At 63.3% G+C, this 13,173-nt stretch overlaps 2 non-coding genes across 2 annotated transcripts; both read right to left on the minus strand.

The window, feature by feature from the left end:
• Positions 1-4,458: 4,458 nt before the first annotated feature.
• On the minus strand, positions 4,459-4,577 carry LOC131870969 (5S ribosomal RNA). The gene has a single exon (XR_009369269.1). It is a non-coding gene; the product is annotated as a 5S ribosomal RNA (ribosomal RNA).
• A 7,804-nt stretch (positions 4,578-12,381) lies between these two features.
• Positions 12,382-12,500, minus strand: LOC131870970 (5S ribosomal RNA). Its single transcript, XR_009369270.1, has one exon. It is a non-coding gene; the product is annotated as a 5S ribosomal RNA (ribosomal RNA).
• Between the last annotated feature and the right edge of the window lie 673 nt (positions 12,501-13,173).

Here is a 13,173-nt window from a genome sequence, read left to right on the forward strand (position 1 = left end):
GCGTGCACGAAGTCGGACCCCGGTTTGCCCCGGGTGCGCACCTCGCGTGCACCTTGGTGCGCACACCTTGGCTGGGTTGCGCGGCCTGGTGGGCACCATGGTGCGCACCAAGGAGCGCTCCGAAGTGTGCTCCAAGGTGCGGCGTGCACGAAGTCGGAGCCCGGTTTGCCCCGGGTGCGCACCTTCGCCGCGGTGGGCACCATGGCGTGCACGAAGTCGGAGCCCGGTTTGCCCCGGGTGCGCACCTCGCGTGCACCTTCGCCGGGGTGGGCACCTCGGCTGGGTTGCGCGCCCTGGTGCGCACCAAGGAGCGCTCTGAAGTGTGCTCCAAGGTGCGGCGTGCACGAAGTCGGAGCCCGGTTTGCCCCGGGTGTGCACCTCGCGTGCACCTTCGCTGCGGTGGGCACCTTGGCTGGGTTGCGCGCCTTGGTGGGCACCATGCAGTGCACGAAGTCGGAGCCCGGTTTGCCCCGGGCGCGCACCTCCGCCAGGGTGGGCACCTTGGTGCGCACAACTTGCCTGGGCTGCGCACCAGGAAGGGCTCAAGATGGCACCCGCGTTCCGTTTTTTTCACTATCTTTCAGAACGGAAATTTTAAAATATCATTTTTTTTTGCCTTTTCTGGAAATTAGTGAAGGCAGCGCATCAAAGGTGCGCAACGCTGGTGCGAACCTGGGAGCGCTCCGATGTGTGCTCCAAGGTGCGGCGTGCACGAAGTCGGACCCCGGTTTGCCCCGGGTGCGCACCTCGCGTGCACCTTGGTGCGCACACCTTGGCTGGGTTGCGCGCCCTGGTGGGCACCATGGTGCGCACCAAGGAGCGCTCCGAAGTGTGCTCCAAGGTGCGGCGTGCACGAAGTCGGAGCCCGGTTTGCCCCGGGTGCGCACCTCGCGTGCACCTTCGCCGCGGTGGGCACCATGGCGTGCACGAAGTCGGAGCCCGGTTTGCCCCGGGTGCGCACCTCGCGTGCACCTTCGCCGGGGTGGGCACCTTAGTGTGCAGACCTTGGCTGGGTTGCGCGCCCTGGTGGGCACCATGGTGCGCACCAAGGAGCGCTCCGAAGTGTGCTCCAAGGTGCGGCCTGCACGAAGTCGGAGCCCGGTTTGCCCCGGGTGTGCACCTCGGGTGGGCACCTTGGTGCGCATGCCTTGCCTGGGCTGCGCACCAGGGCGGGCTCAAGATGGCACCCGCGTTCCTTTTTTTTCACTATCTTTCAAAACGGAAATTTTAAAATCTCATTTTTTTTTGCCTTTTTCTGGAAATTAGTGAAGGCAGCGCATCAAAGGTGCGCACCTCGCTGCCCACCACGGTGCGCAACGCCGGTGGGCACCCGGGAGTGCTTCGAAGTGTGCTCCAAGGTGCTGCGTGCACGTTGTCGGAGCCCGGTTTGCCCCGGGTGCGCACCTCGCGTGCACCTTCGTCGGGGTGGGCACCTTGGCTGGGTTTGCCCCGGCTGCGCTCCGAAGCGGGGTTATTGGAGCGCCGCCTCTTTTTTTGTCGGAGCGTTTGGTGGGGTTTCTCGCATTGGCTCTTCCGAGGCCCGGTTGCCACCCTGGCGCGCACGAAGTCGGAAGTAGGGTTAATTGCCCGGGTGCGCACCTTTGCCAGGGTGGGCACCTTACCTGGGCTGCGCACCAGGGCGGGCTCAAGATGGCACGCGCGTTCCGTTTTTTTCACTATCTTTCAAAACGGAAATTTTAAAATCTCCTTTTTTTTTTGCCTTTTCTGGAAATTAGTGAAGGCAGCGCATCAAAGGTGCGCACCTCGCTGCCCACCTTGGTGTGCTCTGAGGTGCGCACCCGGGAGCGCTACGAAGTGTGCTCCAAGGTGCGGCGTGCACGTTGTCGGAGCCCGGTTTGCCCCGGGTGCGCACCTCGCCTGCACCTTGGCCGGGGTGGGCACCTTGGCTGGGTTTGCCCAGGGTGCGCTCCGAAGCGGGGTTACTGGAGCGCCCCCTCTTTTTTTGTCAGAGCGTTTGGTGGGGTTTCTCGCATTGGCTCTTCCCAGGCCCGGTTGTTGGGTGCGCTCCCACCCTGGCGCGCGCGAAGTTGGAAGTTGGGTTAATTGCCCGGGCGCGCACCTTCGCCAGGGTGGGCACCTTGGTGCGCACACCTTGGCTGGGCTGCGCACCAGGGCGGGCTCAAGATGGCACCAGCATTCCCTTTTTCTCACTATCTTTCAAAACGGAAATTTTAAAATCTCGTTTTTTTTTTGCCTTTTATGGAAATTAGTGAAGGCATCGCATCAAAGGTGCGCACCTCGCTGCCCACCTTGGTGTGCTCCGAGGTGCCCACCACGGTGCGCAACGCCGGTGCGAACCCGGGAGCGCCCCGATGTGTGCTCCAAGGTGCGGCGTGCACGAAGTCGGACCCCGGTTTGCCCCGGGTGCGCACCTCGCGTGCACCTTGGTGCGCACACCTTGGCTGGGTTGCGCGGCCTGGTGGGCACCATGGTGCGCACCAAGGAGCGCTCCGAAGTGTGCTCCAAGGTGCGGCGTGCACGAAGTCGGAGCCCGGTTTGCCCCGGGTACGCACCTCGCGTGCACCTTCGCCGGGGTGGGCACCTCGGCTGGGTTGCGCGCCCTGGTGCGCACCAAGGAGCGCTCCGAAGTGTGCTCCAAGGTGCGGCGTGCACGAAGTCGGAGCCCGGTTTGCCCCGGGTGCGCACCTTCGCCGCGGTGCGCACCATGGCGTGCACGAAGTCGGAGCCCGGTTTGCCCCGGGTGCGCACCTCGCGTGCACCTTCGGCGGGGTTGCGCGCCCTGGTGGGCACCATGGTGCGCACCAAGGAGCGCTCCGAAGTGTGCTCCAAGGTGCGGCGTGCACGAAGTCGGAGCCCGGTTTGCCCCGGGTGCGCACCTCGCGTGCACCTTCGGCGGGGTTGCGCGCCCTGGTGGGCACCATGGTGCGCACCAAGGAGCGCTCCGAAGTGTGCTCCAAGGTGCGGCGTGCACGAAGTCGGAGCCCGGTTTGCCCCGGGTGCGCACCTCGCGTGCACCTTCGCCGCGGTGGGCACCATGGCGTGCACGAAGTCGGAGCCCGGTTTGCCCCGGGTGCGCACCTCGCGTGCACCTTCGCCGGGGTGGGCACCTCGGCTGGGTTGCGCGCCCTGGTGCGCACCAAGGAGCGCTCCGAAGTGTGCTCCAAGGTGCGGCGTGCACGAAGTCGGAGCCCGGTTTGCCCCGGGTGCGCACCTCGCGTGCACCTTCGCCAGGGTGGGCACCTCGGTGCGCACACCTTCTCAATGTTTTCTTGCCTTTTCTGGAAATTGGTGAAGGCAGCGCATCAAAGGTGCGCACCTCGGTGTGCTCCGAGGTGCGAACCCGAGAGCGCTCCGAGGTGCCCACGAAGTCGAAAGTCGGGTTAATTGCATTGTTTTCCCCGGGTGCGCTCCGAGGTGCGCAACATCGGCGCGCACCAAGGAGGGCTCCGAAGTGTGCTCCAAGGTGCGCACGATGGCGTGCACCTCTGGTGCGCACGATTCGGAGCTCGGTTTGACCGGGGTGCGCACACCTTGGCTGGGTTGCGCACCTTTTGTGCGCTCCAAGGTGCGCACGAAGTCGGAGCTCGGTTTGCCCCGGGTGCGCACCTTCGCCAGGGTGCGCACCTTGATGCGCACGCCTTGGCTGGGCTGCGCACCTTGGTGGGCGCCATGGTGCGCACCTTTCGTGCGCTCCAAGGTGCGCACGAAGTCGGAGCTCGGTTTGCCCCGGGTGCGCACCTTGGTGGGCGCCATGGTGCACTCCGAGGTGCCCAAGATTGGTGCGCACCAAGGAGCGCTCCGAAGTGCGCTCCAAGGTGCGCGCGAAGTCGAAAGTTGGGTTAATTGTCCGGTTTGCCTCGGGTGCGCACCTTGCGTGCACCTTCGCCAGGGTGGGCGCCTTGGTGCGCACACCTTGGCTGGGCTGCGCACACACCTTGGCACCCGCGTTTCCTTCATTTTAAATTTTTTTTTTTTACAATCTCTCAAGTGGGAAATTCTATAATCTCAACTTTTTTTGCCTTTTCAGGAAACTTTTGAATGGAGCGCATCATTGGTGCGCTCCGAAGTGTGCTCCAAAGCTCTCTCCAGCTGCGTGCACCTGCCCCGGCCGCGCACCCGGCCCCGCCCAGCTTCGCTCACCTGTCCCGGGCGTCTGGTGCGGAACCTTAGAGTAAGAAACATCACCGTGCACCTTGGCCAACGTGCGCGACTCGACCGAGCGCGCACTGGCCGAGGTGCACACCGATTTCACCTGGGTGCGCGCGCAGCACCTCGGGCGCACCGGGGTGCGCGCACAACGCCCGGGTTGCACCGTGGCCTGTGTGCTCGGGGCGCCTCGGGTGCGCGCTCGGTGTCGCCCCCCGCGCGCGCGGTAGTGCGGGCAGCGCACCCCGGCCCGGCCCGGCCCCGACGAGAACGCAAACGGGCAAAAGGTTTATTCAAATAGCATTGCGACGCCCGGCGAAAAACTAAAAAAGGGTGCAACACCGGGACTTCCCGGGAGGTCACCCATCCCAGTACTACTCCGGCCCAAGCGCGCTTAACTGCGGAGTTCTGATGGGATCCGGTGCACTAACGCTGGTATGATCGCACCCGTTATGAGCTTGTCGCAGTGTGTACTTAGCAAACCGCGACCCACGTGCGAATCCACCCCGGCCACCCACCCCCGTCGAGGTGCACACCCTCCCTCGCGAAGTGCGCCCCGTTCGCCAAGTGTGAGCCCTGCCCGGGTGCGCGCACCTTGCTAGGGCGTCGGGTGTGCACCCGGCCCGGCCTACGTGCGTGCACCTGGAGGGGGCGTCGTGTGCGTGCAGTGTCCCGTCTGCAACGCGGTGCCCACACACCACCTCGGGCGCAACGACCTGCGCTCACATGTGGGCCGAGTGCACCTTGGTGCATGTTCGGGGCGCCTCGGGTGCACGCTCGATCTTGCCCCGGTGCACCAAGGCGCTCGGTTTGCCCCGGGTGCGCACTTGGTGCAAGGTGGGCACCCAAAATAGGGATCAAGCACCAAAACACAAGTTTCGGGATGCAAAATGGGACCCAAGGACCACAAATGCGTTCCAAGACCCATGATGGGTCCACGAGAACAAAAATGTGTTCCGAGACTTAATAAACAAATATTGGGTTTTAGGAGAAGAAACATGCTCTGATGCCCAAAACGAGAATCGACCCCGAAAAGGCCACAGGCCAAAAGTGGGATGCGAGACAAAAAAAAATGGGACCCGAGGACCAAAATTGGGTTCCCAGGTCGAAGACAGGGCAACCGGACAAGAAACGACCTCTAAGGCTCGAAATGAGTCCCGACGACTAAAACTTGACAAGAAGCACCCATCAGGCACCCAACTCGACACCCATGGGATGCCGACCCACCCGGGCTTCCACCTAGCACACCTTGGCACCCACCCACCCTCGCACCCAACCTCGCACCCAACTTAGCACCTTTGAACCCACATTGGCACTCACCCTGACCCTGGCACCTTGGAACCCACATTGGCACTCACCTTGACCCTGGCACCCACCTTTGCACTCACCTTGGGACCCACCCTGGCTCCCACCTCGGCACCCACCCAGACACCCACCTTGGTTCCTTGGCACCCACCTTGGATCCTTGGCACCCACCCCGACACCCACCTTGGCACGCAACTTGGCTACTTGCCACCCACCTTGGCTCCTTGACGCCCACCCCGACAACCACCCCGTGACCTACCCTGGCTAGGGTTGGTGCACACCCACCCTGGTGCCCACCTTGGCACCCACCCTATGACCCACCTTGGCACGCACCTTAGTACCCACCCCGTTACCCACCCTAGGACCCACCCCGTGACCCACCTTGGCCAGGGTGGGTGCCTTGGTGCGCACAACTTGCCTGGGCTGCACACCAGGGCGGGCTCAAGATGGCACCCGCGTTCCGTTTTTTTCACTATCTTTCAAAACGGAAATTTTAAAATCTCATTTTTTTCTTTTTTTTGCCTTTTCTGGAAATTAGTGAAGGCAGCGCATCAAAGGTGCGCAATGCTGGTGCGAACCCGGGAGCGCTCCGATGTGTGCTCCAAGGTGCGGCGTGCACGAAGTCCGAGCCCGGTTTGCCCCGGGTGCGCACCTCGCGTGCACCTTCGCCGGGGTGAGCACCTTGGCTGGGTTGCGCGCCCTGGTGCGTACCAAGGAGCGCTCTGAAGTGTGCTCCAAGGTGCGGCGTGCACGAAGTCGGAGCCCGGTTTGCCCCGGGTGTGCACCTCGGGTGCGCACCTCGCGTGCACCTTCGCTGCGGTGGGCACCTTGGCTGGGTTGCGCGCCTTGGTGGGCACCATGCAGTGCACGAAGTCGGAGCCCGGTTTGCCCCGGGCGCGCACCTCCGCCAGGGTGGGCACCTTGGTGCGCACAACTTGCCTGGGCTGCGCATCAGGAAGGGCTCAAGATGGCACCCGCGTTCCGTTTTTTTCACTATCTTTCAGAACGGAAATTTTAAAATATCGTTTTTTTTTGCCTTTTCTGGAAATTAGTGAAGGCAGCGCATCAAAGGTGCGCAACGCTGGTGCGAACCTGGGAGCGCTCCGATGTGTGCTCCAAGGTGCGGCGTGCACGAAGTCGGAGCCCGGTTTGCCTCGGGTGCGCCCTGGTGGGCACCATGGTGCGCACCAAGGAGCGCTCCGAAGTGTGCTCCAAGGTGCGGCCTGCACGAAGTCGGAGCCCGGTTTGCCCCGGGTGTGCACCTCGGGTGGGCACCTTGGTGCGCATGCCTTGCCTGGGCTGCGCACCAGGGCGGGCTCAAGATGGCACCCGCGTTCCTTTTTTTTCACTATCTTTCAAAACGGAAATTTTAAAATCTCATTTTTTTTTGCCTTTTTCTGGAAATTAGTGAAGGCAGCGCATCAAAGGTGCGCACCTCGCTGCCCACCACGGTGCGCAACGCCGGTGGGCACCCGGGAGTGCTTCGAAGTGTGCTCCAAGGTGCTGCGTGCACGTTGTCGGAGCCCGGTTTGCCCCGGGTGCGCACCTCGCGTGCACCTTCGTCGGGGTGGGCACCTTGGCTTGGTTTGCCCCGGCTGCGCTCCGAAGCGGGGTTATTGGAGCGCCGCCTCTTTTTTTGTCGGAGCGTTTGGTGGGGTTTCTCGCATTGGCTCTTCCGAGGCCCGGTTGCCACCCTGGCGCGCACGAAGTCGGAAGTAGGGTTAATTGCCCGGGTGCGCACCTTTGCCAGGGTGGCACCTTACCTGGGCTGCGCACCAGGGCGGGCTCAAGATGGCACGCGCGTTCCGTTTTTTTCACTATCTTTCAAAACGGAAATTTTAAAATCTCCTTTTTTTTTTGCCTTTTCTGGAAATTAGTGAAGGCAGCGCATCAAAGGTGCGCACCTCGCTGCCCACCTTGGTGTGCTCTGAGGTGCGCACCCGGGAGCGCTACGAAGTGTGCTCCAAGGTGCGGCGTGCACGTTGTCGGAGCCCGGTTTGCCCCGGGTGCGCACCTCGCCTGCACCTTGGCCGGGGTGGGCACCTTGGCTGGGTTTGCCCAGGGTGCGCTCCGAAGCGGGGTTACTGGAGCGCCCCCTCTTTTTTTGTCAGAGAGTTTGGTGGGGTTTCTCGCATTGGCTCTTCCCAGGCCCGGTTGTTGGGTGCGCTCCCACCCTGGCGCGCGCGAAGTTGGAAGTTGGGTTAATTGCCCGGGCGCGCACCTTCGCCAGGGTGGGCACCTTGGTGCGCAAACCTTGGCTGGGCTGCGCACCAGGGCGGGCTCAAGATGGCACCAGCATTCCCTTTTTCTCACTATCTTTCAAAACGGAAATTTTAAAATCTCGTTTTTTTTTTGCCTTTTATGGAAATTAGTGAAGGCATCGCATCAAAGGTGCGCACCTCGCTGCCCACCTTGGTGTGCTCCGAGGTGCCCACCACGGTGCGCAACGCCGGTGCGAACCCGGGAGCGCCCCGATGTGTGCTCCAAGGTGCGGCGTGCACGAAGTCGGACCCCGGTTTGCCCCGGGTGCGCACCTCGCGTGCACCTTGGTGCGCACACCTTGGCTGGGTTGCGCGGCCTGGTGGGCACCATGGTGCGCACCAAGGAGCGCTCCGAAGTGTGCTCCAAGGTGCGGCGTGCACGAAGTCGGAGCCCGGTTTGCCCCGGGTGCGCACCTTCGCCGCGGTGGGCACCATGGCGTGCACGAAGTCGGAGCCCGGTTTGCCCCGGGTGCGCACCTCGCGTGCACCTTCGCCGGGGTGGGCACCTCGGCTGGGTTGCGCGCCCTGGTGCGCACCAAGGAGCGCTCTGAAGTGTGCTCCAAGGTGCGGCGTGCACGAAGTCGGAGCCCGGTTTGCCCCGGGTGTGCACCTCGCGTGCACCTTCGCTGCGGTGGGCACCTTGGCTGGGTTGCGCGCCTTGGTGGGCACCATGCAGTGCACGAAGTCGGAGCCCGGTTTGCCCCGGGCGCGCACCTCCGCCAGGGTGGGCACCTTGGTGCGCACAACTTGCCTGGGCTGCGCACCAGGAAGGGCTCAAGATGGCACCCGCGTTCCGTTTTTTTCACTATCTTTCAGAACGGAAATTTTAAAATATCGTTTTTTTTTGCCTTTTCTGGAAATTAGTGAAGGCAGCGCATCAAAGGTGCGCAACGCTGGTGCGAACCTGGGAGCGCTCCGATGTGTGCTCCAAGGTGCGGCGTGCACGAAGTCGGACCCCGGTTTGCCCCGGGTGCGCACCTCGCGTGCACCTTGGTGCGCACACCTTGGCTGGGTTGCGCGCCCTGGTGGGCACCATGGTGCGCACCAAGGAGCGCTCCGAAGTGTGCTCCAAGGTGCGGCGTGCACGAAGTCGGAGCCCGGTTTGCCCCGGGTGCGCACCTCGCGTGCACCTTCGCCGCGGTGGGCACCATGGCGTGCACGAAGTCGGAGCCCGGTTTGCCCCGGGTGCGCACCTCGCGTGCACCTTCGCCGGGGTGGGCACCTTGGTGTGCAGACCTTGGCTGGGTTGCGCGCCCTGGTGGGCACCATGGTGCGCACCAAGGAGCGCTCCGAAGTGTGCTCCAAGGTGCGGCCTGCACGAAGTCGGAGCCCGGTTTGCCCCGGGTGTGCACCTCGGGTGGGCACCTTGGTGCGCATGCCTTGCCTGGGCTGCGCACCAGGGCGGGCTCAAGATGGCACCCGCGTTCCTTTTTTTTCACTATCTTTCAAAACGGAAATTTTAAAATCTCATTTTTTTTTGCCTTTTTCTGGAAATTAGTGAAGGCAGCGCATCAAAGGTGCGCACCTCGCTGCCCACCACGGTGCGCAACGCCGGTGGGCACCCGGGAGTGCTTCGAAGTGTGCTCCAAGGTGCTGCGTGCACGTTGTCGGAGCCCGGTTTGCCCCGGGTGCGCACCTCGCGTGCACCTTCGTCGGGGTGGGCACCTTGGCTGGGTTTGCCCCGGCTGCGCTCCGAAGCGGGGTTATTGGAGCGCCGCCTCTTTTTTTGTCGGAGCGTTTGGTGGGGTTTCTCGCATTGGCTCTTCCGAGGCCCGGTTGCCACCCTGGCGCGCACGAAGTCGGAAGTAGGGTTAATTGCCCGGGTGCGCACCTTTGCCAGGGTGGGCACCTTACCTGGGCTGCGCACCAGGGCGGGCTCAAGATGGCACGCGCGTTCCGTTTTTTTCACTATCTTTCAAAACGGAAATTTTAAAATCTCCTTTTTTTTTTGCCTTTTCTGGAAATTAGTGAAGGCAGCGCATCAAAGGTGCGCACCTCGCTGCCCACCTTGGTGTGCTCTGAGGTGCGCACCCGGGAGCGCTACGAAGTGTGCTCCAAGGTGCGGCGTGCACGTTGTCGGAGCCCGGTTTGCCCCGGGTGCGCACCTCGCCTGCACCTTGGCCGGGGTGGGCACCTTGGCTGGGTTTGCCCAGGGTGCGCTCCGAAGCGGGGTTACTGGAGCGCCCCCTCTTTTTTTGTCAGAGCGTTTGGTGGGGTTTCTCGCATTGGCTCTTCCCAGGCCCGGTTGTTGGGTGCGCTCCCACCCTGGCGCGCGCGAAGTTGGAAGTTGGGTTAATTGCCCGGGCGCGCACCTTCGCCAGGGTGGGCACCTTGGTGCGCACACCTTGGCTGGGCTGCGCACCAGGGCGGGCTCAAGATGGCACCAGCATTCCCTTTTTCTCACTATCTTTCAAAACGGAAATTTTAAAATCTCGTTTTTTTTTTGCCTTTTATGGAAATTAGTGAAGGCATCGCATCAAAGGTGCGCACCTCGCTGCCCACCTTGGTGTGCTCCGAGGTGCCCACCACGGTGCGCAACGCCGGTGCGAACCCGGGAGCGCCCCGATGTGTGCTCCAAGGTGCGGCGTGCACGAAGTCGGACCCCGGTTTGCCCCGGGTGCGCACCTCGCGTGCACCTTGGTGCGCACACCTTGGCTGGGTTGCGCGGCCTGGTGGGCACCATGGTGCGCACCAAGGAGCGCTCCGAAGTGTGCTCCAAGGTGCGGCGTGCACGAAGTCGGAGCCCGGTTTGCCCCGGGTACGCACCTCGCGTGCACCTTCGCCGGGGTGGGCACCTCGGCTGGGTTGCGCGCCCTGGTGCGCACCAAGGAGCGCTCCGAAGTGTGCTCCAAGGTGCGGCGTGCACGAAGTCGGAGCCCGGTTTGCCCCGGGTGCGCACCTTCGCCGCGGTGCGCACCATGGCGTGCACGAAGTCGGAGCCCGGTTTGCCCCGGGTGCGCACCTCGCGTGCACCTTCGGCGGGGTTGCGCGCCCTGGTGGGCACCATGGTGCGCACCAAGGAGCGCTCCGAAGTGTGCTCCAAGGTGCGGCGTGCACGAAGTCGGAGCCCGGTTTGCCCCGGGTGCGCACCTCGCGTGCACCTTCGGCGGGGTTGCGCGCCCTGGTGGGCACCATGGTGCGCACCAAGGAGCGCTCCGAAGTGTGCTCCAAGGTGCGGCGTGCACGAAGTCGGAGCCCGGTTTGCCCCGGGTGCGCACCTCGCGTGCACCTTCGCCGCGGTGGGCACCATGGCGTGCACGAAGTCGGAGCCCGGTTTGCCCCGGGTGCGCACCTCGCGTGCACCTTCGCCGGGGTGGGCACCTCGGCTGGGTTGCGCGCCCTGGTGCGCACCAAGGAGCGCTCCGAAGTGTGCTCCAAGGTGCGGCGTGCACGAAGTCGGAGCCCGGTTTGCCCCGGGTGCGCACCTCGCGTGCACCTTCGCCAGGGTGGGCACCTCGGTGCGCACACCTTCTCAATGTTTTCTTGCCTTTTCTGGAAATTGGTGAAGGCAGCGCATCAAAGGTGCGCACCTCGGTGTGCTCCGAGGTGCGAACCCGAGAGCGCTCCGAGGTGCCCACGAAGTCGAAAGTCGGGTTAATTGCATTGTTTTCCCCGGGTGCGCTCCGAGGTGCGCAACATCGGCGCGCACCAAGGAGGGCTCCGAAGTGTGCTCCAAGGTGCGCACGATGGCGTGCACCTCTGGTGCGCACGATTCGGAGCTCGGTTTGACCGGGGTGCGCACACCTTGGCTGGGTTGCGCACCTTTTGTGCGCTCCAAGGTGCGCACGAAGTCGGAGCTCGGTTTGCCCCGGGTGCGCACCTTCGCCAGGGTGCGCACCTTGATGCGCACGCCTTGGCTGGGCTGCGCACCTTGGTGGGCGCCATGGTGCGCACCTTTCGTGCGCTCCAAGGTGCGCACGAAGTCGGAGCTCGGTTTGCCCCGGGTGCGCACCTTGGTGGGCGCCATGGTGCACTCCGAGGTGCCCAAGATTGGTGCGCACCAAGGAGCGCTCCGAAGTGCGCTCCAAGGTGCGCGCGAAGTCGAAAGTTGGGTTAATTGTCCGGTTTGCCTCGGGTGCGCACCTTGCGTGCACCTTCGCCAGGGTGGGCGCCTTGGTGCGCACACCTTGGCTGGGCTGCGCACACCTTGGCACCCGCGTTTCCTTCATTTTAAATTTTTTTTTTTTACAATCTCTCAAGTGGGAAATTCTATAATCTCAACTTTTTTTGCCTTTTCAGGAAACTTTTGAATGGAGCGCATCATTGGTGCGCTCCGAAGTGTGCTCCAAAGCTCTCTCCAGCTGCGTGCACCTGCCCCGGCCGCGCACCCGGCCCCGCCCAGCTTCGCTCACCTGTCCCGGGCGTCTGGTGCGGAACCTTAGAGTAAGAAACATCACCGTGCACCTTGGCCAACGTGCGCGACTCGACCGAGCGCGCACTGGCCGAGGTGCACACCGATTTCACCTGGGTGCGCGCGCAGCACCTCGGGCGCACCGGGGTGCGCGCACAACGCCCGGGTTGCACCGTGGCCTGTGTGCTCGGGGCGCCTCGGGTGCGCGCTCGGTGTCGCCCCCGCGCGCGCGGTAGTGCGGGCAGCGCACCCCGGCCCGGCCCGGCCCCGACGAGAACGCAAACGGGCAAAAGGTTTATTCAAATAGCATTGCGACGCCCGGCGAAAAACTAAAAAAGGGTGCAACACCGGGACTTCCCGGGAGGTCACCCATCCCAGTACTACTCCGGCCCAAGCGCGCTTAACTGCGGAGTTCTGATGGGATCCGGTGCACTAACGCTGGTATGATCGCACCCGTTATGAGCTTGTCGCAGTGTGTACTTAGCAAACCGCGACCCACGTGCGAATCCACCCCGGCCACCCACCCCCGTCGAGGTGCACACCCTCCCTCGCGAAGTGCGCCCCGTTCGCCAAGTGTGAGCCCTGCCCGGGTGCGCGCACCTTGCTAGGGCGTCGGGTGTGCACCCGGCCCGGCCTACGTGCGTGCACCTGGAGGGGGCGTCGTGTGCGTGCAGTGTCCCGTCTGCAACGCGGTGCCCACACACCACCTCGGGCGCAACGACCTGCGCTCACATGTGGGCCGAGTGCACCTTGGTGCATGTTCGGGGCGCCTCGGGTGCACGCTCGATCTTGCCCCGGTGCACCAAGGCGCTCGGTTTGCCCCGGGTGCGCACTTGGTGCAAGGTGGGCACCCAAAATAGGGATCAAGCACCAAAACACAAGTTTCGGGATGCAAAATGGGACCCAAGGACCACAAATGCGTTCCAAGACCCATGATGGGTCCACGAGAACAAAAATGTGTTCCGAGACTTAATAAACAAATATTGGGTTTTAGGAGAAGAAACATGCTCTGATGCCCAAAACGAGAATCGACCCCGAAAAGGCCACAGGCCAAAAGTGGGATGCGAGACAAAAAAAAATGGGACCCGAGGACCAAAATTGGGTTCCCAGGTCGAAGACAGGGCAACC

Source organism: Cryptomeria japonica, unplaced genomic scaffold, assembly GCF_030272615.1.
Source record: "Cryptomeria japonica unplaced genomic scaffold, Sugi_1.0 HiC_scaffold_359, whole genome shotgun sequence".
NCBI classification, from domain to species: domain Eukaryota; kingdom Viridiplantae; phylum Streptophyta; class Pinopsida; order Cupressales; family Cupressaceae; genus Cryptomeria; species Cryptomeria japonica.